This window comes from Lepus europaeus, chromosome 2 (genome assembly GCF_033115175.1).
Source record: "Lepus europaeus isolate LE1 chromosome 2, mLepTim1.pri, whole genome shotgun sequence".
Lineage (NCBI taxonomy): Eukaryota > Metazoa > Chordata > Mammalia > Lagomorpha > Leporidae > Lepus > Lepus europaeus.
This window is the reverse complement of record NC_084828.1, coordinates 107,853,359-107,879,101: the sequence shown is the minus strand read 5'-3', so window position 1 is coordinate 107,879,101 and position 25,743 is coordinate 107,853,359. Positions and strand designations below refer to the sequence as shown.

At 45.0% G+C, this 25,743-nt stretch overlaps 1 pseudogene; it reads right to left on the bottom strand.

The window, feature by feature from the left end:
- Window positions 1–25,743, bottom strand: part of LOC133751484 (gamma-taxilin-like) — a 95,402-nt pseudogene that overhangs the window by 16,765 nt on the left and 52,894 nt on the right.

The following is a 25,743-nucleotide window of genomic DNA, read 5'->3' as shown; positions in this document are numbered from 1 at the left end:
GCTTCTCGGATGTGACAACACACTGCAGGTCGGGGTGGCTGCAGACACTCCAGAAAGGTTTGTGCCATCTTTGATGGGCATAGCATAGTGGGGTGGCTAGAGTGTCTGCATTGTCGCTGTAGGTACATGTCAAGCATTCTGTTTTCGGTGAGATTTGCCCCGTTGTGATGGCTGGAGGTTAGAATATGATATAGATGAGGACAGCCCTGTACACAGCCCTGGACCCGACCCACCAGCTCCTGGGGCCACCACAGGGTTCAGGTGGCCCTGGTGCAGTGCTCAGGGAGGCCCTCACTAGCTGTGCAGGGTGATGATGGGCTGTCCTGCTTCTCTGAGGAGCTCAGACCCAGAGCATCAAGGGCCGGAAGCACAGGGACTCCTGAGCACAGCTCCTGGGAGCGACAGTTTTGGGCTCATTTTAAGGAAACGCGATACACGTGAGATGCTCATTGAACAATACGTCTAAGCAGAGGCAAGCAGGAGCAGCGTGAAAGGGACACTGGGGAGGTGGTGGTGCCTGAGGGCCCGGCCCTGGCCCCCAGGCTGTGCCTCTGTAGCATGTTCCCTCCCTGCCCAGGAGGAAGGCCCCAGGGGTAGAGCAGAAGAGCCCAGATTTGAAGGAAGGAGGAGGAGGGGCCAGGTGAGACTGCGTAAGCGTGTTGGGCCATGAGGCGCTCTGCTGAGCTACGTGCTCGTGGGCAGGCCAGGAGACATCTCTGACCCCATCTCTGTTCTGTGCAGTTGGCATTCGAACAGCTTCGTGGCTTTCTGAGAAGGCCCGAGGGCTTCTGCCGTGAGCACGTCGGCCCAGAGGGCTGCTAGCTCAGTGAGGAAATGATGGAGAAGGACCAGGAAGTGGACTTGGGGAGAGGAGGGGGGAAGCCAGCCAGGGGTAAGCTCTTTCAGGGCACACTCTTACAACACTCTCCCCGCACCTGCGGAGAACACGGCCATGCTCCTTTCAACGGCTTTATTCCTGGTCCCTTTATTTCCAAGGGACCTGTGATGGCACTGAATTCACACTTATTACAAGCTGGATTTCCACAGGACAGCCCCCAGACAACCAGAGGCCCATCTTAGTACCTTTCATTGAAAGTTTTTGAGCTTCTGGTACTTAGGAAGGAAGCCACAGGGTTTTGGGAGGGGAGAGATAGAGGGAAAAGGAGGGAGCAAGTGATCGGCAGGAACTCCATGCGGTGGCCTTGGTGCAGGAAGGGACTGGACATGAGGGGGTGCTGAGAGGACTTCCTGGAGGGGGCAGTGGTTTGTTGACCGGTCCCCAGGGCTGAAGGACAGGCCAAAAAGTCTGGATGAGGGAATTTTCTCAGCAGTTTGATATCTCAGTACTGAAATTGTACTTAGGATAGGCACTTAGCCCAGCAGGTAAGACACGGCTTGCGACACCCTTGTTCCATATCAGAATGCCTGGGTTCAAGTTCCACCTCCAAATCTGATTCTGGCTTCCTGCCAATGTGCATCGAAGGAGGCAGCAAGTGACGGCTCAAGTACGTGAGCCCCTGCCACACACATAGGAGACCTGACTTGGGTTCCTGGCTCCCTGCTTCTGCTTGGCCCAGATCTGGCTGTGGTGGGTGTTGGGGGAGTAAACCAGTGGGGTGGAAGATTCTGTGTGTGTGTGTGTATGTGTCTCTCTCTCTCTCTTTAAAACAATAAATAATAACAATTTATAAAACTTAAATGACGGTTGGCAAATTTGTAAAGTGCATGGGTTCATAACTGCCTCTGACTTCCTGTGGGTTGCAGCCCTTTGCCTCTTCCTTCAGGAAGGACAGCTCCACCCGGCAGCTCCTGCGGGGCACTGATGTCCTCCCTCCCTCCTGTCTATACGGGGCAATAACAGGAAGCACTCCAAGTCAACCATCACCCAAAACAACAAGTTCTGTTTCACTTTCAAATTTTACAAAGCCTCAGAGGCCAAAGTGTAGATTCTATCATGGCAGGGGGTTCCCTGCAGTGAGTTCCGCCTCTTTTCCAGACAATGCACCAAATATACAGTTCTGAGTGCCAGCCAGCAAATTAATTTTCCTCCCCTTCCTATTGAAGGCTGCAGCTAAACAATCTCTCCCCTGGGTACAGAGCGGTATCTTTGGCTGCAGGATATTTTTCCCACAAAGAAATGTGAGAGCAAGATAATTTTGAAGGGTAGTTGTATCTAGGCACCTTGTTGGCTGGTGCCTCAAAAGCTTTTAGGTCACTTCTCTTGAACATGGAGGAAAATAGGGCTGCGTAATTGGCCAGGAAATAAAGGCACCCAGTCTGTGCACTTCCATTAGCTGAACTAATGGAGGTCACTATGTCTCATTGGAACTAAGGTTAATCATTCTGACAATTGCCCTGTGGGGAACTCAGGCGGGGTTGTTTTGCTTGCCCCTTGGTCTCAACTGGGTTGCCAGTTATGCTGGGTTGCATAACCTATGGGCTATGCAGTCTTTTTACTACATCTCAGAGTTTCTTGAACTTTCTTTTTCCTTTTGCGGACCCTACCCAGACATTTCTTGCAAAATAGCTCTACTGGTCTGCAAAGGGATCCATGCCTGTGCTATCTGATCAGTCCCAGTACTTGTTTATTAAAACTGCTCAGCAGGAAGAGAGGATGCAGGCTGCCGCTGTGGTGTAACAGGTTAAGACACTGCTTGGAGGCCGGCGCCGCGGCTCACTAGGTTAATCCTCCGCCTTGCGGCGCCGGCACACCGGGTTCTAGTCCCGGTCGGGGCACCGATCCTGTCCCGGTTGCCCCTCTTCCAGGCCAGCTCTCTGCTGTGGCCAGGGAGTGCAGTGGAGGATGGCCCAAGTGCTTGGGCCCTGCACCCCATGGGAGACCAGGAGAAGCACCTGGCTCCTGCCATCGGAACAGCGCGGTGCGCCGGCCGCAGCGCGCCTACCGCGGCGGCCATTGGAGGGTGAACCAACAGCAAAAAGGAAGACCTCTCTCTCTGTCTCTCTCTCACTGTCCACTCTGCCTGTCAAAACAAAACAAAACAAAACACTGCTTGGGTTGCCTATACCCCATATTGGAGTGCAGGTTGAGAGCTGGCTCCTACGCTTCCAATCCAACTTCCCATTAATGTGCCTGGGAGGCAGCAGCTAATCACCCAGGTACTTGATTCCCTGCTACTCATATGGGAGACTTAGATGGAGTTCCTGTCTCCTGGCTTTGGCGTGGTCCAGCCCTGGCTGTTAGAGGCATTTGGGGAATAAACCAGCAGATTGAAGAGCCCCCACCCCCACCCCACACCATCTTTCAAATACATCTTTAAAAAAAAAATAAAGAAAGAAAGAAAAGAAAAGAAAGAGGATACAATGTGAAGAATTTATATGGGGGACAAGAAGGTGACTGTCTAGAAAATGATGACCACACAATGAAAATGTCTTCATTTTCCAAAGTGAATTTAACTTGAGAATCTCTAAGTTACAGTTATTTATAAAATACTAACAATTCCTGATTTAAAAAAAAAAACCCTGCAACTCTAGATTTTATTTCTCAAGGAATCGTCAGGTTGACTGCACCCCAACATGTTCAACAACTGCATTACAGGCACTCAATCTGCATTTTATTATTGTAGGATTTCATGGCTGGTGAAGAAGTCCATTTTTTTAAACTTTTATTTAGCAAATATAAATTTCCAAAGTACAGCTTATGGATTACAATGGCTTCCCCCCGCCCCATAACTTCCCTCCCACCCACAACCCTCCCCTTTCCCACTCCCTCTCCCCTTCCATTCACATCAAGATTCATTTTCAATTCTCTTTATATACAGAAGATCAATTTAGTATATATTAAGTAAAGATTTCAACAGTTTGTACCCACACAGAAACACAAAGTGAAAAATACTGTTTGAGGCCGGCGCCGCGGCTCACTAGGCTAATCCTCCGCCTTGCGGCGCCGGCACACCGGGTTCTAGTCCCGGTCAGGGCACCGATCCTGTCCCGGTTGCCCCTCTTCCAGGCCAGCTCTCTGCTGTGGCCAGGGAGTGCAGTGGAGGATGGCCCAAGTGCTTGGGTCCTGCACCCCATGGGAGACCAGGATAAGCACCTGGCTCCTGCCATCGGAACAGCGTGGTGCGCCGGCCGCAGCGCGCTACCGCGGCGGCCATTGGAGGGTGAACCAACGGCAAAAGGAAGACCTTTCTCTCTGTCTCTCTCTTTCACTGTCCACTCTGCCTGTCAAAAAAAAAAAAAAAAAAAAACAAAAAAAAAAAAAAAAAAAAAAAAAAAAAAAAAAAAAAAAAAAAAAAAAAAAAAAAAGAAAAATACTGTTTGAGTACTAGTTATAGCATTAAATCACAATGTACAGCACATTAAGGACAGAGATCCTACATGAGGAGTAAGTGCACAGTGACTCCTGTTGTTGACTTAACAAATTGACACTCTTGTTTATGGAGTCAGTAATCACCCTAGACTCTTGTCATGAGTTGCCAAGGCTATAGAAGCCTTTTGAGTTCGCCAACTCTGATCATATTTAGAGAAGGTCATAGTCAAAGTGGAAGTTCTCTCCTCCCTTCAGAGAAAGGTACCTCCTTCTTTGATGACCTGTTCTTTCCACTGGGTTCTCACTAGGGTCACTAGGGGAGATCTTTCATTTAGGTCATTTTTTTTTTTTTTGCCAGAGTGTCACTTTCAATTATCTTTATATACAAAAGATCAATTTAGTATATATTAAGTAACAATTTCAACAGTTTGCACCCACACAGAACATAAAGTGTAAAATACTGTTAGAGTACTAGCTATAGCATTAATTCACATTGAACAACACATTAAGGACAGAGATCCTACCTGAGGAGTAAGTGCACAGTGACTTCTGTTGTTGACTTAACAAATTGACACTCTTGCTTATGGCATCAGTAATCTCCCTAGACTCTTGTCATGAGTTGCCAAGGCTATGGAAGCCTTTTGAGATCTCTGAAAGAAGTCCATTTTTTAAAAAAAGATTTATTTATTATTTATTTGAAAGTCAGAGTTACATAGAGAGAGGAGAAGCAGAGAGAGGTAGAGACAGAGAGAGAGGTCTTCCATCCGCAGGTTCACTCCTCAGATGACTGCAACAGCCAGGAGCTTCTTCTGGGTCTCTCATGTGGCTTCAGGGGACCAAGGACTTGAGTCATCTTCCACTGCTTTCTCAGGCCAGAGCAGAAAGCTGGATCGGAAGAGGAGCAGTGGGGACTAGAACTGGCACCCATATTGGATGCTGGCACTGCAGGCAGCGGCTTTACCCGCTAGGCCACAGTGCCAGCCCCAAAAGTCTCAGGCCTTTACTATCGCCTGCCCTGAAACCCAGGTCACTCTCTGGATTAGTGACTTACTGAGCTAGCCCTTTCTGGAAACTGATATGGTATGGAGATGAAGTTCATGGGCTTCAAAAGCAAAAGGGGCTGGATTTGAGTCTGGAATTTGTGGTTACTTCCTCTGTGGCTTCTTTAGGCTGAAGTTTCTCATCTGTAAAGTGGGAATAATGTTAATATTTAAGACATAAGAGTTGTATGGAGGTTAATTAGGACAAGACACGAAACTGGGCTACCACAAAGCCTGGTGCCTGCAAGGGCTCAGCTGCTTTTAGCAGCCAGTGTCCTCATTAAGCACAATAGGCAAAGTGTCTAAGGCCCATGAATCTTTTAGGGGGGCATGAGGATGTTTTAATTTTAATTCCTTATAAAAGCACGAGAAAAATGAGCATATAATAATGAATGCAGCTGGAGCTACATTTATCTCTTTACCTGTACAGTCATAAAATATAATTGTTCATGTTTTGTATGGAAGAAGGGGCCCATAAAGGCCAGACAGTCTTGGGCACATGAGAGTTGTAAAGTGTTTGTCATTACAGCAGTTGAACCGTCACAGTAGCACTGTCATATAGAGATGAAAACAAAAGATCAAGATTAGAATTGAGGGGTGAACGCTGGGTGCAATAGTGAAGATGCTGCATGGGTTGCATATATCCCATGTGGGAGTACCTGGATTGGGGGCCTGGCCCAGCTTCTATTCCAGCTTCCTAATAATGTACACCCAAGGTTTAAGTGCTGGGAGATCAGGATGGAATTTCTGACTCCTGTCTTTGCCCTGGGCCAGGCCTGGCTCTTGCTGGCCTTTGGGGAGTGAACCAGCAGATTGGAGATCTTTGCTTCTGTTTTTCTCTCTCTGAATCTTTTTTTTTTTTTAATTTGACAGGTAGAGTTATAGACAGTGAGAGAGACAGAGAGAAAGGTCTTCCTTCCGTTGATTCACTCCCCAAATGGCCGCTACGGCTGGCACTGAGCCGATCCGAAGCCAGGAGCCAGGGGCTTCTTCCTGGTCTCCCATGCGGGTGCAGGGGCCCAAGCACTTGGGCCATCCTCCACTGCCCTCCAGGGCCACAGCAGAGAGCTGGACTGGAAGAGGAGCAACCGGGACTAGAACCCAGCGCCTATATGGGATGCTGGCGCCACAGCCAGAGGATTAACCAAGTGAGCCATGGCGCTGGCCCCCATCACCCTGCTTTCCTCCTTCCTCATTCCCTCCTTCCTGTTCCCTCCCTCCCTCCTACTCTCTCTGCCTTTCAAATAAAATGAAAAAGAGAACAATTAAAAGCAATATTTTTGGGTACAGAATTAGTCAAAAGACAAGTGGTAATTGACTCCTTCACTAACACAGTTATAGTTAATCTCGCAATGAAAACATGGGAGATTGGTTCTGTTCTAGCAAAGATTTTTATTACTTTTTGTTCATCTGCTTTAAAAATAGATGAGTGAGTTCTTTTTAAAATAATTACATTGTTTCTCAACATTCCTGGAATATAAAGAATAGCATCCAAGCAGATAATGTAATAATTGTAAAATCAAATGGTTTCTAGGTATAGAAGTGAAAATACTCTAAAATTCCACTTCGTTTGGCAGGATCAAGACTGTGCCATCACTGAAGAAGGGGTTTCTAGAAATACAGAAATGATCCATTAATCCTAGTTTCAGTGGGAGAAAAATCATGTTCTATAGGAACTGTATCCAGGAGTAAAACATGTCTCTCTCTCTCTCTCACTGTCTAACTCTGCCTGTAAAAAAAACAAAACAAAACAAAAAAACAACCTGTACGGATGCTAATTCCAGAGGCCTGGAGATCTGACAACCAGCCTTTCTAACAGGCTCCCAGGGGCTGTTGGGGCTGCTGGTCCACTGAGCCACCTTGAGTATTGTGGGTTCTGTTGTCATACTGACTGGAATTCTGATGCCACCAAACGTATTACTCTTCCTCATTTATAAAAATGAGATTAATAAGCCTACATTTTGTCATCCATAGTGAATGTCTAAACATTAATTTCTTTATTAAATTATTTATTTATTTTTATTTAAAAGGGAGAGAGAGAGAGAGAGAGAGTGAGCAAAAGAGGATGAGAGAGAGCTCTGCCATCTGCCAGTTCATTCTCCAAATACCCATAAAGCCAGGGCTGGGCCAGGCTAAAGCCAGGAACTCAGAAGCCCATTCGGGTCTCATGTGAGTGGTAAGAACCCAAGTCCTGTTGGACCACTGCTGCCTCCCAGGGTGCACATTTGCAAGAAGCTGGGTTGGAAGCAGAGACGGGACTTGCTCTGATGTGGCACCTGGATATCCTAAGTAGCAGCTTAATATTGTGCCACAATGTCTGCTCAATAGATTTCTTTTTACATGACACAAAACACATTTTATCCCATTGTGTCCACTTGGACAAATCCATTTAAATTAAAATTGGATTTCACAAAGCTACACGTTTTATGAAACAAAACCAATTCGTGCTCAACCAGCAATTAAGATGCACATTTGATGCCAAAGGACGAAGATGAAAGAAAGGACAAAGACCATACGATAGCCTTATCCTCAATAGTCAGATGGCTGACTGGTTATAGCATGGTGCTGGAGAACAGAGGAACACGGTGCCCGTAATAAAGTTCTTATTTGTATTTCCCCCGCAAAATGTCTTCAGTCAATGCTTCAAAATGGTTTATATTAGGAGAGCGTTTGCTAGTTGGATTTAATCAGCAGTTTTAAATAACTGGATCAATTCCCAGCCTTAGCTATTTTCCTGGAAAAATCATCTCCTCTTATGTAGTGCTGCTGATTGATAAAAAGATGTGGGAGATTTTTCCTCCATATAAGTAGGTCTTCTGGAATCAAGTATTTTTCTAGAATACTTTGTGAATTGTGAACTCACAAGTTCAGGCAAGATGTGCGGATAGATTATAAGGAGTGAGAATGGTGGCAGCTCCCTGCTGTGGTCGGGGCATACTTTTTCATGTTTGTGCTGAGAGCCCTCTGGTATAATTCGTTAGTTCCTTTTAGGACTAGATAAATCTCATAAGAGGCATAATTGTGTGTTACTATTAAAAATAACTAAAGTTTAGAGTAATTACTAAGTGCCAGGCACTCTTCTAAACCCTGGATGAACATTATAACTCTAAATATCACAGTAACCTTATGAGGTCAGGCTTATTAATCTCATTTTTATAAATGAGGAAGAGTAATACGTTTGGTGGCATCAGAATTCCAGTCAGTATGACAACAGAACCCACAATACTCAAGGTGGCTCAGTGGACCGGCAGCCCCAACAGCCCTGGTTCTCAGATCTCTAGGCCTCTGGAATTAGCATCCGTACAGTTGTTGTTGTTTTTGACAGGCAGAGTTAGACTGAGAGAGACAGAGAGAAAGGTCTTTCTTCCATTGGTTCACTCCCCAAATGGCCACCACGGCCGGTGTGCTGTGCCGATCCGAAGCCAGGAGCCAGGTGCTTCTCCTGGTCTCCCATGCGAGTGCAGGGACCCAAGTACTTGGGCCATCCTCCACTGCCTTCCCGGGCCATAGCAGAGAGCTGGACTGAAAGAGGAGCAACCGGGACTAGAACCCGGAGTACCGGTGCCGCAGGCGGAGGATTAGCCTAGTGAGTTGAGGTGCCGGCCAGTTGTTGTTGTTTTTAAGATTTATTTTATTTACTTGAAAGGCAGAGTTGAGAGAGAGAGAGAGAGAGATAGAGAGAGAGAGAGAGAGATCGTCCATCTGCTGGTTCACTCCCCAAACGGCTACAACAGAGGTTGGGCCGGGCCAAATCATAAGAGTCTAGAACGCCATTGGGTCTCCCACTTGGGCCATCTTCTGCTGCTTTCCCAGGTACATTAGCAGGGAGCTTCTTTAGCTGTTCCTCTTCCCCTGGTGCCTGCTACGCATTTTCCTCATTGTGACGCTGAAGTCTCCTGCAGAGATTCTAGTTTGCTTCTTGCCGAGATAGCCTTGCTGGGTTCACTTTGCAAGTGGGCTTTCTCCCACAGCCTGGGCTTGCTCTTCTCTGCAGAATCTTCATGCACTTCTAAACATTCTTGCTCTCCTCCAGAAGATCAGCACATTTCTTACAGAGAGCTGCTGGCTTCTCCTCTGGGGTTGAAAGGGTGTTTAGGGCTTGCATTGTAATACAACTTCTTTTCCTGAGGTTTTTCCTGTGTTCCTGTTGCACTCTGAATCTTGCTGACCATCGGGGGGATCTGTCTGAGCTCCTCGCCCAGGAGTTTCCTTTCTGGACTCCCGTGTGCAGTCCTGGACCCACCAAATTCCTGTTCTTTGTTATAAAGTCACTGCTCTCATCCTCTTCCAATGGAAGCTTATTACTTGTGCCACCACAATTTGAGTCTTGATGTTGAAGAATATCATTTGATTGACAGTATACAACATATCTGCTTTCTCCCCTAGCCCACAAATTCCAGTCTCTTCCATTCTGCCGATTTCAAACTTCCGCAGCGAGCCGCGTCGCCATCCACCCCGGCTGCCCTCAGCAGCCTCCTCGGCGCTGCCCCCTCTTCCCCACACTGCCTCCTCTACCCGCGCTGCCAGGAGGCCAGAGCTACATTCTTTTTCTTTAAAAAAAATTATTTATTTATTTGAAAGGCCGAGTGAGAGATAGAGAAGAGAAAAAGAGGGAGAGAGTTATCTTCCACCTGCTATTTCACTCCCCAAATGACCACAATAGCTGAAGCCAAGAACCTGGATGGACACCATCTGGGTGTCCCACGTGAGTGGGTGCAAGGGTCCAAGCACTTGAGCTATCTTCTGCTGCTTTCCTAGCCGCACTGGCAGGGGGCTCGATTGGAAGTAGAGCAGCTGGGACTCCAAGAGTTGCTCATGTGGGATGCTGGCATCTCTGTCAGAAGCTTAACCTACTGGTCCCTCCTGGGCAGTGTTCTTATCATCACAGTAATGACTGGAGATTGCTTTATTTTCAGTCCAGTGTTGGCAATGTAAAACTGTTTTTGTGATTGTAAAGTATATCATACATATAGAAGATAGCCTAGGATAGTTACATGCATAATTAAGCAATCATCATAAAACCATGAAACTCTCCCAGATTATAAGTAGAACCTTAGTCTAGTACAAGACTTTGATATACAAAAAGGTCTGTGCCTCATTCAGTAAGTCACACACTCCTGTGTGCTCTCATTGCTCCCAGAGAAATTGCTATTTTGACTTTTGCGAGGATACTCAATTTCTTGCTTTCTAAAGTACAACTTCTCTGGGGCCAGCATTGTGGTGTAGTAGGCTAAGCCTTTGCCTCTGGTGCTGGTATCCCATATGGGATACCATATGGCTATGTTCATGTCCCAGCTGCTTCTCTTCCAATCCAGCTCTCTGCTATGGCCTGGGAAAGCAGAAGAATATGGTCCAAGTGCCTGGGCCCCTGCACCCAAGTGGGAGACTCAGAGGAAGCTCCTGGCTCCTTGCTTCGGATCAGCCCAGCACTGGCATTTGCGACCATTTGGGAAGTGAACCAACAGATGGAAGACCCTTCTCTCTGCCTCTCCCTCTGTCTGTAACTCTGCCTCTCAAAGAAAGAAAGAAAGGAAAGAAGAAAGAAAGAAAGAAAGATAGAAAAAACTCTTAAGTGCTTGTACCAATTTATAATCCTGACTGCAATAAAAGAGTTCCTATGGCAATGAATTCTCACCAATACTTGGTAGTAAAGGAATGTTTTTGTCAGTCTGGTAGATGTATAATGGGATGTCACTGTGGCTTTAATTTTCTTTTCCTTATGAGGTTGAGTATCGTTTGATATGTAATTGTTCACTTAGGCTTCCATATCCTGTTCAATGATTGCTCAAAGAGATCTTTTTAATTTTCCATTTTTTGTTCGGATTGTTTTATCAATTCTTGCTAAGAATTCATGCATGGAAATTCTCCATATTTTCTAGATACTTGTCCCTTTTATTTAAGGGTGCTGCAAACAATCTGGTATCACTCTGTTAGTGATATGAACTGGTATATAACCTTTAGATCTTAAATTTATGCTTTTAACCTATATACTTTAATATATATTATATCCTATTATGTATTTACATATATAAAATATCTCTGTACATCTGTATATATGTTTATTTTATTTTGGTGTGGAGTGAGGTAGGCCCTCTGTTATGGTTTGGGTGTGGTTTGTTCCCTGAGGTTCATGTCTTAAGAGCCTGACTCCTGGTATGGTGGTGTGGAGTTGGTGGAACTTTTAAGAGTTAGGGCCCAGTGGCAGGTGGCTGGGTCATGGGAGCTCCATCCTCCTGAATGGATTTGAGCTGTCTCTCTGGGGTAAGTCAGTTCTCATGTGACTGGAGTAGCTCACATGAGAGCTGGTTGTTATTAAGCACGGTCAGCTCACATGCCTGACCCTTTTGCACGCTGCCCAACCCTTGATACAGAAATTCCATGTTGTGGCATAATAAGGCAGTCCTCAGTAGACGCTGATGCCGAACTGTTTGTACTTTCCAAACACCAGAATCGTGAACCAAGTGAACTTCTTTTCTTTATGAGTACCTAGCCGCAGGTATTTTGTTAGCAACACAAAAATGAACAAAGTCAAGTCCCCTATTATAGTTTTCTTCCAAATGGATAGCTAATTGGCCCAGAACCTTTTCTTGATAGAGTTGTCATTTTCCCATCCATCTTCCATACGAACTCCATCATAAATCTTAAGTTCATGTATCCAGGAGGCTGTTTCTGAATTTCTTGGCTTGTCCAGTGTTCTGTTTGGCTGGTGCTTTGTCAATACCACATGCTTTTGTACAAAAAGCCCTCTCACTTCAGGAGAGACTTGGATATTCTAATTCTTTGAAATTCTTTTAATGGTTACTTGTTTTCATTCACTTGAAAGGTAGAGTGACAGAGAAGGAGAGAGACTGACACACACAGAGATCTGCTGGTTTACTCTCCGAATGTCTCTAACAGCTGTGACTGGGACAGGCTGAAGTCAGGAGCCAGGGCTTCAGTCCTGGACTCCTTTGTGGGTGGCAGGGACCCATGTCCTTGAGCCATCACCTATTGCTTCCTGCACTTTAGTACAAAGCTGGCTTGAAAGCAGATTTGAACCAGGCTCTCTGCTATAGGAGGTGGGCATCCCAAGCAGCGGCTTAACCCACTGCACCATAATGCCTGCCCCACTCTGACTTTCTGGTCTTCAAAACTAGTACTAGATAATCTCAATGGTTCTTTCCAAACGAAATGATTTATTCTTTTATATAGCAAAGCATATCATATAACAACATGGGTTTTCTTGATGATACTATTGAAGTTAGCAATTATTTTTTGAAATTATATTAATATTTTAAAATATTTATGCATAGATCTGAGTCATTCAAGAAATACATGTCTCTTGTTCTTTTTAGAGAAAATTAAGGCTTTCAGCTTTTAGCATCATTTTAAGACAATGATATTGTGTAGGGTTTTCTTTTTTAAAGATTTCTTTATTTATTTGAATGGTATAGTGACAGAGAGGAAGAGACAGAGAGAAGGAGACAGAGACAGGACAGAGAGATATTCCATCTGCTGGTTCACTCTCCCAATGGCTGCAACAGCCAGGTATAGGCAGGCCAAAGCCAGGAGCCAGGAACTTCATCCTGGTCTCCCACATGGATAGCAGGGGCACAAATACTCAGGCCATCTTCCATGCCTTCCCAAGCTTATTAACAGTAAGCTGGATCAGGAGCAGATCAGCTGGGACTCGAACTGGCATTCCAGGGGCCAGCATTGTGGCATAGCAGTTTAAGCTGCCACCAGTGATGCTGGCATCTCCCAAAGAAATGGGGAAACCCAGATGGGGTTTTAGGCTCCTGGTTTTGGCCAGGCCCAGACCTGGCTATTGCACATTGCAGCCATTTAGGGAGTGAACAGGCACTTAGAAAATCTCTGTCTTTCAACTCTAGCTTTAAAGAAAAAAAAAATCAGCATTCCCAATGGGATGCCATCCCCAGCAGAGTCTTAACCTGTGTACACCCATTCTGGCCCTGGGTAAGGGTACTGTTGGCTTACAAGTGTTTATAGAGCAGAGTCATACCTTAGGATCCTTGGAGGAATGGTCACAGGACCCTCCATGGACACAAGTCTCTTTTTGTAAAATAGTGTAGTATTTGCATGTAACCTGTGCACATCTTTGAGTATACTTTTGACAAGAAAAAAAGCTCATACAGATTCAGTGCAGGTGCTGTGTTATTTCTGATTATTTTCCACCTGGGGTTGGTTGAATCCATGAATATGGAGCCCATGGATTCAGATGACCAACTGTATTACCCAAGCCCAGCAATTCACCTGGTATTTAAAATCAATGTAAGGAGAGCCCGTGCTATGGTATGGCGGTGGAGCCACTGCCTGCAGTGCCGGCATCCCATATGGGCGCTGGTTCTAGTCCTGCCTGCTCCATTTCCAATCCAGCTCTCTACTGTGGCCTGGGAAAGCAGTAGAAGATGGCCTAAGTCCTTGGGCCCCTGCACCCATGTGGGATACCTGGAAGAAGTTCCTAGGTCCTGGCTTTGGATCGGTGTAGCTCCAGCCGTTGAGGCCAATTGGGGAGTGAACCAGTGGATGGAAGACTTTTATTTCTCTCTCTCTCTTTTGCTCTCTCTCTCACTCTTTCACTCTCTCTGCCTCTCCTTCTCTCTCTGTAACTCTGACTTTCAAATAAGTAAATAAATCTTTAAAAAAACTAAAGGCAGTGTAAGGAAGTATGAGTCACTGTGTCTGGTCTGCAAGAGCACATATTTTAGCCCGGGGAGTCATAACAATGACTCAGTACCATGTCTGCCCTGGATTTGGTCAGCTAATTTCCAGGACTCCACTTTTATTTTGTTTTGTTTTCATGTTTAAAAAAAAAAAAAACCCTAGGGTTTGTACTGGATCAATGTTTTAGGCCATTTTGGTAGCAATAACAAAAAATACTATATACTGAATGACTAGTAAGCAACAGAAATTCATTTCTTTCCATTCTGGAGGCTGGGAAGAAGTGTCAAGGCATCAGAAGCATGATGGGAGTATGGGTGTCGGCCATGGTAATTTTATTATAATGATTTATAATGGGCTAAAGATCATCCTGGGGATGCAATCAGCAACCATATTTTCACATGGTGTTATTTTCACATGGTATCAGTGCTGGGTGCAGCTTTTCCAAAATAGTTAGATCACGGGGAGAGGGTTGGTGGTCTCAGTTCTTTCTCTTTGCCTTAACTACTTTCTTGCCTATATCATCAGGAAGGGAAATGCCTCCTATAACATCTTTGTTTTTTAAGAGAATGCAGCTGGGTTTTGTTGCTATTTGTTTTATATTTGAAAAGGAGAGAGGGAGAGAGAGAGAGGGAGAGGGAGAGACAGAGAGAATGCACACACACTCCCATCCATTGGCGCACTTCTCTGTAGCAGCCAAAGCTGGGCCAGGATGAAGCCTAGAACTGGGAAGTTATTCAGGGTTTTCCACTTAGGTGGCAGGGACTCAACTACATGAGCTGCCATTGCTGCCTCCCAGAGTCCACATTAGCAGGAACTGGAATCCAAAGCCAGAGCCGAGATGTGAAGCCAGCCAGGCATTCTGAGGTGGGATGCAGTTGTCCCAGCTGTCATCTGAAAGACCAGGTCAAATGCCCAACCCTCTGCCAACATCTTTGCAAGTGAGGGAATAAATCTCTTTTGTATTTTTGTTCCTGTTGAAATCAGTGTGTTTGTATTGTGAAATTCCCATTTTCTATTAACTTGTGTATTTTGTTTAAGTAGTAGAGCCTAGGCTCTTGCGATGGTAGTTGGTTTACTATTAGGTATGCCGGTTGAATGTTACATGTGTTTACAAAAGAATGGTGTGGAAACATGGAAGTACCAAGGAACCGACCTTTGTACGTATTATGAACCCAGGTGAAAAAGAATGAAGAGGAACCTGTTTCCTGAGGTCAAATTTACAGATCCTTTTGCCTTGACCTGTGGAAGTGGGGTAACTTTCCTAAGAACACCCAACAAAATCGAGGTAAAATTGTAACCAAGAGTGTAGGATTTAGGCAAAGAGGAGGCACTGGGTAGCTGGCAGGGTATTTGAAACCATTTGTAAGTACACAGTCTTACACAGGGTATTTGAAACCGTTGGTAAGTACACACTCTTTAGAGCTTGTTTTTCAAAGGATATCCCAGGAACACTTGTCTTGCAACGTTACACTCAGAGGGAGCCTGACCACTACAGGCAAGAAACCATTAAAGCTGCAAGGAACGGTTAGGGCAGATCTTGTTTTGGATGCATAGTGGGTGGAGATGTGCATCTCCTGGACAGAAGGAGACTGCTTCTCCTCCATGCTAAATGCTGTCTACATTGCCTTAGCCCTTACTATAAAAGCCTTAGCAACCTGCTGTTGTGTTAATTTTAAACATATTGTGTCTGAAGCCCCTTGTGCCTGATGGACAAAGCACAGTGCCTTGGGCTGGATGCTTTTGGCCGCAGTGACTGACTTTCCTGAGATGGAGTTGCCACCAAGCCTTTCCTTCAAGGAGACAGCTTCTCACTTTCTGCTTCCCTGTGCCCTGGGGATTCCTCCCAGGCGGGCAGTGGATGCTGGACAAGGAGGGTCACTCAGCTCTGAGATGCAGGAAGACCACCCTTTTTCAAGTTAACTCCTAACCTGTTATGAAATCAACAAGATCAAGAATATGTAGGCCAGAAGACTATGCAACCAACAGGGAAACTTAATGTTGATACAAGCCAAGCAGATACTTATTTTCTTATAAATAAACTAGTAATTCTTTGTTTAAAAAAAAATGCAAAAAGCTCCAGTTTGTCAATCAGGGCATTTGGCTGAAGTCGATCTTGCTTCACTGTTTACACTGCCCGGATTCTTCAGATAAAGCTCTCCACGTTGTGATGAGTCAGCAGGGTCCAGTTTTAGCACATCAGCATTTTTATAAACTGCAGCTCATTGTTTTTGTGTGCTTTGTTTCTTGTTCTTGGTGAGAATAAAAAGCATTCTGTGGTCAAGGAAATTAACTAGTCCTCCCCTTTCCTCTGAAATCCAAGGCAGGCATTTTGTGTTTATGTACGTTTACTTGTCATGATTTATTGAATGTTCTAGGTGCCTGGCGCTGTGCTAAATGCTTCTTATTCAGTCTTTCACTGCAACTGTGAAGCATGTAACATGTAAAACCCATCTCACACATTAGAAACTTGGTGGAGGAGAGAAGGTCCAGTTTGCGTATGGCCCTGTCTAAAAACCTGCGGAGTTTGTGAACTCAAAAGGCTTCCTTAGCCTTGGCAGCTCATGTCAAGAGCTTCAGGTGATCACTGACTTCATAAATAAGAGTGTCAGTTGTTAAATCAGCAACAGGAGTCACTGTGCACTTGCTCCTCATGCTGGACCTCTGTCCTTAATGAGTTGTACTATGAGAATTAATGGCAAAACTTGTCTTCAAACTGTACTTTATACTTTGTGTGTCTGTGTGGGTGCAAAGAGTTGAAATCTCTCCTTAGTAAAGAGTTGGTCTTCTGTACATAAAGTCAGTTAAAAACGAATCTTTTTGGAAAATGGAATGTGAGAGGGAGTGGGAGGTGGAATGGGAGTGCCGGTGGGAGGGCGGGAATGGGGGGAAGAAACACTATATCCCTAAAAGCTGTACATATGAAGATTTGTATTTATTAAATAAAAACCTTCAACCAAACAAACAAAAAAAGAAGCTTGGGAGCAGAAAAGTTAGGCGAGGCTCCTAACTAATGGTTAATAGCTAAACTGAGATTTGAACATCAATCTGCCAGGGACCTTTAACCACTGGCTGCACTGCCTCAGACTTTAATGGACTATTTGCATGGTGGCTCTCCAACACTAGCATCCATAATGCAGTATTTCTCAAACCATTTCACATAAAATCTTTTACCATTGCATCTTTGTTTTCTTCTATGAGTGATAGGTTGTTTTGAGAAATTTGTTCCCCACAAAATACACTCTGGAAAGTCTTTAAAAATTGAACAGAAACAGCTGAAATATGTCAATAATCATTGCTAAAAAGGATAATTATATAGGATTACAGTTAAAATGCTACCTGACATTCCAGGCATGGGAAGCCAAGACGCTCTGGGGAAAAAAAGGTCCTACATGAAGGACCTCGGTGGGTGAGACCCCAGTGGAAAGAAGTGGTCATCAAAGAAGAAGGTACTTTTCTCTGAAGGGAGGAGAGAACTTCCACTTTGCTTATGGCTTTGTGTAAATACTGACAGAGTTTGTGGATTCAAAAGGCTTCCATAGCCTAGGCAGCTCATGTCAAGAACCTTGGGTGATCACTGACGTCATACATAAAAGTGTTAATTGTTAAATTAACAACAAGAGTCACTGTGTACTAACTTCCTAAGCAGGACTCAATGTCCTCAAAAAGTTGTATTATAATTACATCTAAGTGCTGGCAAAAGATGTATCATTCTTGAGTGCTTCTTTAAAGGTAATTAAGTTTCAAAAAAAAAAGTGAAATTAACTTCAAGATGCAATGACTTTGAACAGCCCTTGTCTTGGTTGAGGAAAGGTTTTCCTTGTTTGTTTTTTGTGCAAATTGTTGAAGTCTTTACTTAGTATAGACTTGGTCTGCTGTGTATAAAGTTAATTAAAAATGAATCCTAATGGAGAATGGGACTGGGAATGGGAGAGGGAGGAGGAAGAGGGGTGGGAGTGTGTAGGTGGGAGGGCGGGTATGGGAGGAAGAATCACTATATTCCTAAAGTTGTACTCATGAAATGCATGAAGTTTGTATTCCTTAAATGAAAGTTTTCTTTGGAGGAAACATACACACATACACATACACACACACACAGGAGGGTTGGAGCATGGATGGGAAGGCGGGTAGGGAGAGAAGTGTCACTATGTTCCTAAATCTGTATATATGAAATATGTGAAACTTGTATAATTTAAATAAAATTTTTAAAAAATTTAAAAAAATGCTACCTGAGACATCAAAATATTTGTAATTGTAAGAAAACCTTTTTTAAAAAAAATATTTAATGATGACTGTTTGGGACTCCCTAGAAGCAGACTCTGAGCTGGGAATTCTTGTACAAGTGATTAATTGAGGGCGAGCTGTCAGCGCAGGGGAACAGCAAAAGCTGGATAGGGTAGAGGAAGGAAGTGTAGCCAGCAGGAGACCTCTGCTGGAGCCTACTCTGGGTTCATCCCTGGGGGAGCTCTGGAGCACGGATCACACCACCTTGTTTATTCCGTACTGGGGCTTGGTGTCAGTCTTTGCTGCATGCCATTCCTGTATGTGGAGACAGGGCAGGGGACGACAAAACTTCCTGAGGCAACTCTTACTGGCCACAGACAATTCTCTGGAAAAGGCACCGCCAATACAGCAGCTGGGGCACCAGCTCAGTGACGGGGAGCCGAGGGAGGCATCCACAGCACCCACTGTTCCCGCCCCATGCAGGCAGCTCCACTTGCTTCTTGTAAGTTCACTCCACCCAGATGTTACTTCCTCAGAATCTGTGCTGGTCACAGTTGCTGGGGAAATTTACAAGAACAGATTTGTTTTAAAAGAAAAAGATTTATTTATTTGTCTGGAAGGCAGAGTGACAGAGAGAGAAGAAGAGACAGAGATTTTTTTCCATCCCCTGGTCCACTCTCCAAATGGCTGCAACAGCCGGGTATGACCAAGACAAAGCCAGGAATTCCATACTTGTCTCCTGTGTGGGTGCAGAGTCCCAAGCACTTGGGCATTAGCAGGGAGTTGGATCGGAAGTGGAGCAGCTGGGACTCAAACCGACACCCATGTGGGATACCAGAACTGCAGGTGGCAGCTTTACCTGCTACGTCACCGTGCCAGCCCCTCCAGTCACAATTTTGACTACAGTTGATTCTGTCTGGTTTAATCAGGGAGCCTTAACAGACAGGTGGGCGGATGTCCAGCAAAGACAGCGATTACAGGATAGCAAGTTACTACAGGCAGGCAAATGACTCTCACAGTCCGTAGTGTTTTGTTTTGTTTTGTTTTTTTTTTTAAGAGTTTATTTATTTGAGAAGTAGTTACAGACAGTGAGAGAGGTCTTCCATCTGCTTGTTCACTCCCCACATGGCTGCATTGGTGGAGCTGTTCTGATTCAAAGCCAGGAACCAAGAGCTTCTTCCTGGTCTCCCACGCAGGTGCAGGGGTCCAAGCACTAAGGCCATATTCTACTGCTTTCCCAGGCCATTTCAGAGAGCTGGATTGGAAGAGGAGTAGCCAGGACTAGAACCGGTGCCCATATGGGATGCCAGTGCCGCAGGTGGAGGGTTAACCTACTGTGCCACGGCGCCAGCCCCAAGTCCGTAGTGTTTTAGGCTGCTGAGAGAAGCTTGCTGTTAAGCAGGGGGAGGGGTCCTTTATTGTGGACGGTGCCACCTTTGAGAACTGGGGCCTTGTCATCTCCACTGTTCATCATGGACATGCCACATTTTTGCTGGCTGTCACCTAGATCTTGCTTGAGGAGATTCCCAGCAATAGTGAGACTCCTGGCCTCAGGCAGCCCAGGAAGATGGGCACTACTCTTCCTCCGTCTCTAGCAGCTGGAGTGGCTGAGCAGACGCCGCCATAAGCTCTTCACTCTCGAGAAAAGATTGGTGAGCGCTGTTGACTGCAGCCACAGCCCTGGAGTCAGGACCGCAGCACTCGGGGCTGGAGGGCGGCTGGCAGACAGCAGCAGTGAGAACAGAGCTGGATACCAGTGCTCCCGTACGAGATGCCAGCATTGCAGTAGGCAGTTTAACTGACTGCGCCACAAGGCTGGCCCCAAATGTAAGTTTACTAAAGCAGATTGTTGGGATTGGCGCTGTGGCTTAGTAGGTTAAGCATCTGCCTGCAGCGCCAGCATGGATGCTGGTTTGAGTCTTGGCTGCTCCACTTCGAATCCAGCTCCCTGCTGATGGCCTGTGAAAGCAGTAGAAAATGGTCCAAGTGCTTGGGCCCCTGAACCCATGTGGGAGACCCAGAAGAAGTTCCTGACTCCTGGCTTCGGATCGGCGCAGCTCCAGCAGTTGCGGCCATTTGGGGAGTGAATCAGCAGATGGAAAACCTTTCTCTGTCTCTCCCTCTCTCTGTAAATCTACCTCTCAAATAAATAAATAAATCTTCAAATAAATAAATAAAGCATATTGTTAAGTTGTTTTTACTAATTCACTCTCATCAGCGCTTGCAGAAGAGTGCCAGTCTCACTATTGGAGCTGTTAAAAAAACTTTACTTATTTGATAATTATTATTTCAGTGTTGTTTTAACAAACTTTCCTTATAAATTCTGTTCCTGTTTTGAGCATCAGAGCTGTTGTTCATCTTTCATTTTAGATTTATAAGTGCACAGCTTGGTAAGGGAGAGGCACAGATGTTTTTGGAAAGATAATCTTTATCAGAAAAATGCTTAGTATGAGTTAGCGTGTTCTAGGAAAGAAGAAAGACTATGTTGACCATAATTTACTAATATGACTCAGTAGTGTGCAATAACTCAGTTATGTGTGTGGTGTCCATTTATTATACAAGCAAATCACAGGCATATATTTTCTATCAGGTTGTAAACCTATTGCTGGAGTCACTACCTGTAACTCAAGATGGTTTAATAGGAGTCTAAAAATCACAACAGCCTTTTCCCCAACAGATAATTTTCCAAAAGCAATTGAAAGCTATAATACTAGCTATTACTAGATAAGCCCCACTGGCAAAATAAAATGTTTGGGGTTGATAAGTTCTATAATTTGTGTAGAAAAGGATTTCAGAAAGCACAGAAAGTGGCGACTGAAGTTCTATTGACCCAGACTGCATGTGGAAGCAAAATTGCCTTTGGGTTCCTTTCTTGACAAAGATGTTGACTACAAATTGTTGGGTGTCCTCATTGTAAAAATATTTTGGACATTTTTCAAGTTAAGTTCAACCAAGTTTCCAAGGAAAGAGGCTGGCATTGTGGCACAGCGAGTTTAATCTGCCACTTACAATGTCAGCATCCCACGTAAGCACCAGTTTGAGTCCCTGATGCTCAACTTGCAATCCAGCTCTCTGCTATGGCCTGGGAAAGCAGCAGAAGATGGTCCAAGTGCTTGAGCTCCTGCAGCCCATGTAAGAGCCCTAGAGAGAGTTTCAGGCTCCTTGCTTCAGCCTGGCCCAGCTTGTGCCATTGAGGCCATGTGGGAACTGAATCATCATATGAAGATTCTAATTCTCTCTCTTTCTCTCTCTCTCTCTCTGTGTGTGTCATTCTGTTTTTCAAAATGAATAAAATAAATCTTTAAAAAGAAAAGGTACAAGGAGGTTCTAAAGTAAGCAACCCTGAGACACAGGTTTTGTCAACAAGCCTGGTTTACCCTTAAAACTATTCTTAACATTTATTATTTTTTTTTAGAGAAAGAGAGCACTCCCATCTGCTGGTTTATTCCCCGAATGCCTCAATGATTGGGGCTGGTCCAGAGCCACAGTTGAAAGCTGGGAACACAATCCAAGTCTCCATGTGGGTGGCAGGAACCCAATAACTTGAGCCATCCTGCTGCCTCCCAGGTCTTTATTGGCAGGGAATTTAAGTGAAAAGCAGAGCCAGGTATTGAACCCAAGTATTCCAACATGGAATGCTGGTGTCTTAACCAGAGATAAAATGCCCCTCCCCCATTCCTTGGTACCTTAGAGGAAATAACATCTTTTCTTTATACCCATCAGCTGTTACCTGTGTTAGGGTGAACCTCAGAATTCAGTTGTCATGTGATTTCACGGTATTAATATATAGGGTAGGTGAAAAGAATAATTGAGGTTAAAAAAAAACAATGAAGGTGTAAGTCAGCATTATCTGGAGGGGAAGTTGGCAGAATGTGTCAAAGGCCATAAAAATGTCCATTGTTCTTGACTCAGCGATTGTACTACCAGGAATTTATCCTAAGAAAACAGTCATAGTTTCAAAAAGAGATTTATGGGTAAAATCTCATTGCATTAGTGCTTGTAAAAGGAAAAACTGGAAATAACCTAAGAATCCAGGAACAGGAAAATATCAAGTTGAAACACAGATGATACTTAACTATTCAATAGTAGCGATTTTATGCAATTACATTTAGATAATGTTAGATCCAATCTATAAACTAAATAAATCAACAAAGGATTATGTAGTAGAAGAATACTGATGATATGAAAATCACAATGAATTAGTTACAGGAAATAAATGGCAAATAGAACATGTCTTTCAGGGCTGGTGCTGTGGTATAGTGGGTAAAGCTGCAGCCTGCAGTGCCGGCATCCCATATGGGTGCCGGTTTGAGTCCTAGCTGCTCTACTTCCTATCCAGCTCTCTGCTATGGCCTGGGAAAGCAGTAGAAGATGGCCCAACTCCTTGGGCCTCTGTGTCCGTGTGGAAGACCTGGAAGAGGCTCCTGGCTCCTGGCTGGCTCTGGATCAGTGCAGCTCTGGCCGTGGCAGCCAACTGGGGAGTGACCCTGAGGATGGAAGACTCTCTCTCTGTCTTTCCTTCGCTCTCTGTGTGACTCTGACTTCCAAATAAATAAATAAATATTTTTTTTAAAAAAAGGAAAGAACATGTCTTTTTAGTGGCCAGCTGGATACACAGCTATGTCTTAACATAAGTGACATACATTATCTCTGGCAATTGGACTTGTCTTTTTGTCTTTGTTTTCCAAATACCTCTGGTAGTTATGTATTATTTTTACAATCATAAAGATATATGAACTGCAACACACATACACCTCGGTAAAGAGAACTGGCAGAATAAGCCCTTACCATTGTGCTCTGGAGAAAAAGCACCTTGCTTATTGTGGGCCCCGTTTCGTCAGCAGTTGAGCAGATCAACACAGATGCGAAACAATGTATTGTCCAGTCTTCCATCAGGGTTGACTATATGCTTAAACAGTGGACGGGATGATGCACCTTCAGAAAATGGCATTCCTGTGCTTCCCAGAAGTACAAAATGCCTTTAACAGAGAAAAAACTCTCAAAAGGACTTCCTGCTTCCCCGAGAGGTAACAATTCTCATCTGGGTTGGGAGAGGGGTGTGGCGCCCATACCACGGCCCCACGGCAGGGCAGTGAAGTCTGAAGAAAAAGCTGTGTGCCTCTGCAGACCTGCTCAAGTCCACAGAAAAGGAGCAGGAAAATAAGAAAATAAAAGAAGCAAAGCAATGGTTTTTTCTTTTTTTAAGATTTTATTTATTTATTTGACAGGTAGAGTTACAGACACAGAGAGAGAAAGAGAGAGAGAGAAAGGTCTTCCTTCCGTTGGTTCATCCCCCAAATGGCCGCAATGGCTGGCGCTGTGCTGATCCGAAGGCAGGAGCCAGGTGCTTCTCCTGGTCTCCCATGCGGGTACAGGGCCCCAGCACTTGGGCCATCCTCCACTGCCTTCCTGGGCCGTAGCAGAGAGCTGGACTGGAAGAGAAACAGTCGGGACTAGAACCTGGTGCCCATATGAGATGCCGGTGCCGCAGATGGAAGATTAATTTAGTGCACCATGGCGCCCGCCCCAGCAATGGGTTTTAAGACCTTTTCACAGTAGGGCAGGAGTACTGAACTAAGACCTGGGGTGTGCCTGAGTCCCTGTGTTCAGATCCAGCCGTGGAGAAATCGATTTAAACTGGATACTAAAATCCACCAGAGAGGGTAAAACCATGTTGAAACACTAGTGCAAACAGTGGGAGACATGCATAAACCCAGACTTGCTTGAATACCAGTGGCAGCACAAGGTACAAATGCAGCTATTTCATAATGTGGCCAGTGTTTATTAAAACAAGATAGCCTTTTGGAGGCACCTCCAGGTGAATGGCTGAATCCACCCAGGGTTTCACTATCACTGAGTTAGGAAATGCAGTGATGAGGAAACAGGCCATTTCCTAGAGTTACATAAAGCAAGGAGTGGAGGAAAACACAGATGACATTATTGATAAAATAGAGAGATTTATCGAACGCTTCAGACGGACAGGTATTTGTGACTCGTGTGGGTGTCATTTTTAACTACTGATTCCTCTATTCAACCACTACTCATAGTGCAAGCTCTAGGGTCAGGCTCGGGGCCTGGCTCCCAGCACTGCCATCGCATGGCTATGTGGCCTTGGTCAAGTTACCTAAACTCTCTGAGGGGGTGATAATAATAATAACCACCATGTATCATTATGGTAAGATCTAAATGAGTTGAAATACGTGCAAGCAATACAGTACCTAGACACAGTAACTGATAAGGAAGTCGTGGCTCAGTATCTCAATACAACTTTGTCTTCCATATCAGCAGTTACCAGGTTTTCCCCACTAATTCTTCATGAGTTATCAGGGCTTCCCCCTTTGCCCAGATTCCTCACACTAAGAAATACGTTTTTATCAGAAATGATAGCTGACTGTGACAGAAACGATGGCTTACTGTGGCAGTGTTGGGGCTCTAGAGGGGGAAATGTTAGACTCTCACTCTGTAAGCGGCTCTCTAGATGACTTTGGTATGTGTTCTATTTCCCAGACAGTGCTAAGGTAGGGTGGTTCATCCAGACACTGCTATGCATCATCCTATTCTAATCTTACCAAGCTATGCTGTTTTCTTTTACTGTGATTAGCATTCTTATTTTATTTATTTATTTGAGAAGCAGAGAGAGAGCAGACGAGAGAGCTCTTTTTGCATTTGTGTGCTCCATGCACCACCCAAACCACACCAGCCCCTCAGAAGTTGTACTGCCTCCGAGCAGCAGGAAACAGCTGCCCCTACTCTGCCAGCAAGTCCGGGAACTGTCCTGTGATTTAAGACAGGAGGAGGCATTTATGGGGATGTTTGTGAAGCAGTGTTTTCCTTTTGCCATGGGAAAACCCAAGGAGGCAATCTCTCTGCAGCGTTCTCTGTCTTCCACTTCACAGTTTTGCAGTAACATCTCGGACTCTGCCACCTTTCCTTGCGGCACAACCAGGCCACCACTGGCTTCCATGGGCCCTGGGTACTTTGGCTTTGTGGACCCCTTGCTTCATAAAAAATATTGCTATATTTTATGGCTGTGTTGGTATAAAGATGAATATATCTCTATTGTATGTTAAATCATTTTATCCCACGTAAAAGCTTAACTTGGTGCTTGTGCTCTTTTGCAGTGGGTTAGTCCTCCACCTGCAGGGCCGGCATCCCATACGGGTGCCGGTTTGTGTCCCAGCTACTCCACTTTCCGATCCAGCTCTCCACTGTGGCTGGGAAAGCAGCGGAAGATGGCCCAAGCACTTGGGCCCCTGCACCTGCATGGGAGACTTGGAGGGGGCTCCTGGCTCCTGGCTTCGGATTGGTCCAGCTCTGGCCATTGTAGCCATTTACGTGGAAGCCCTTACTCTCTCTCTCTCTCTCTCTCTCTCTCTCTCTCACTGTCTGTAACTCTACCTCTCAAATAAATCAATAAAATATTTTTTTTTAAAAAAAGTAAACATTTTCCCGGTCCTCCTAAAAGTTCTGTGAGCCCCAGGCCCTGTGCCCCAGGTGCCTAGTGGGCAACTTGGTCCCAGTCCCAAGGGCTGCCTGGAGGCCATGACA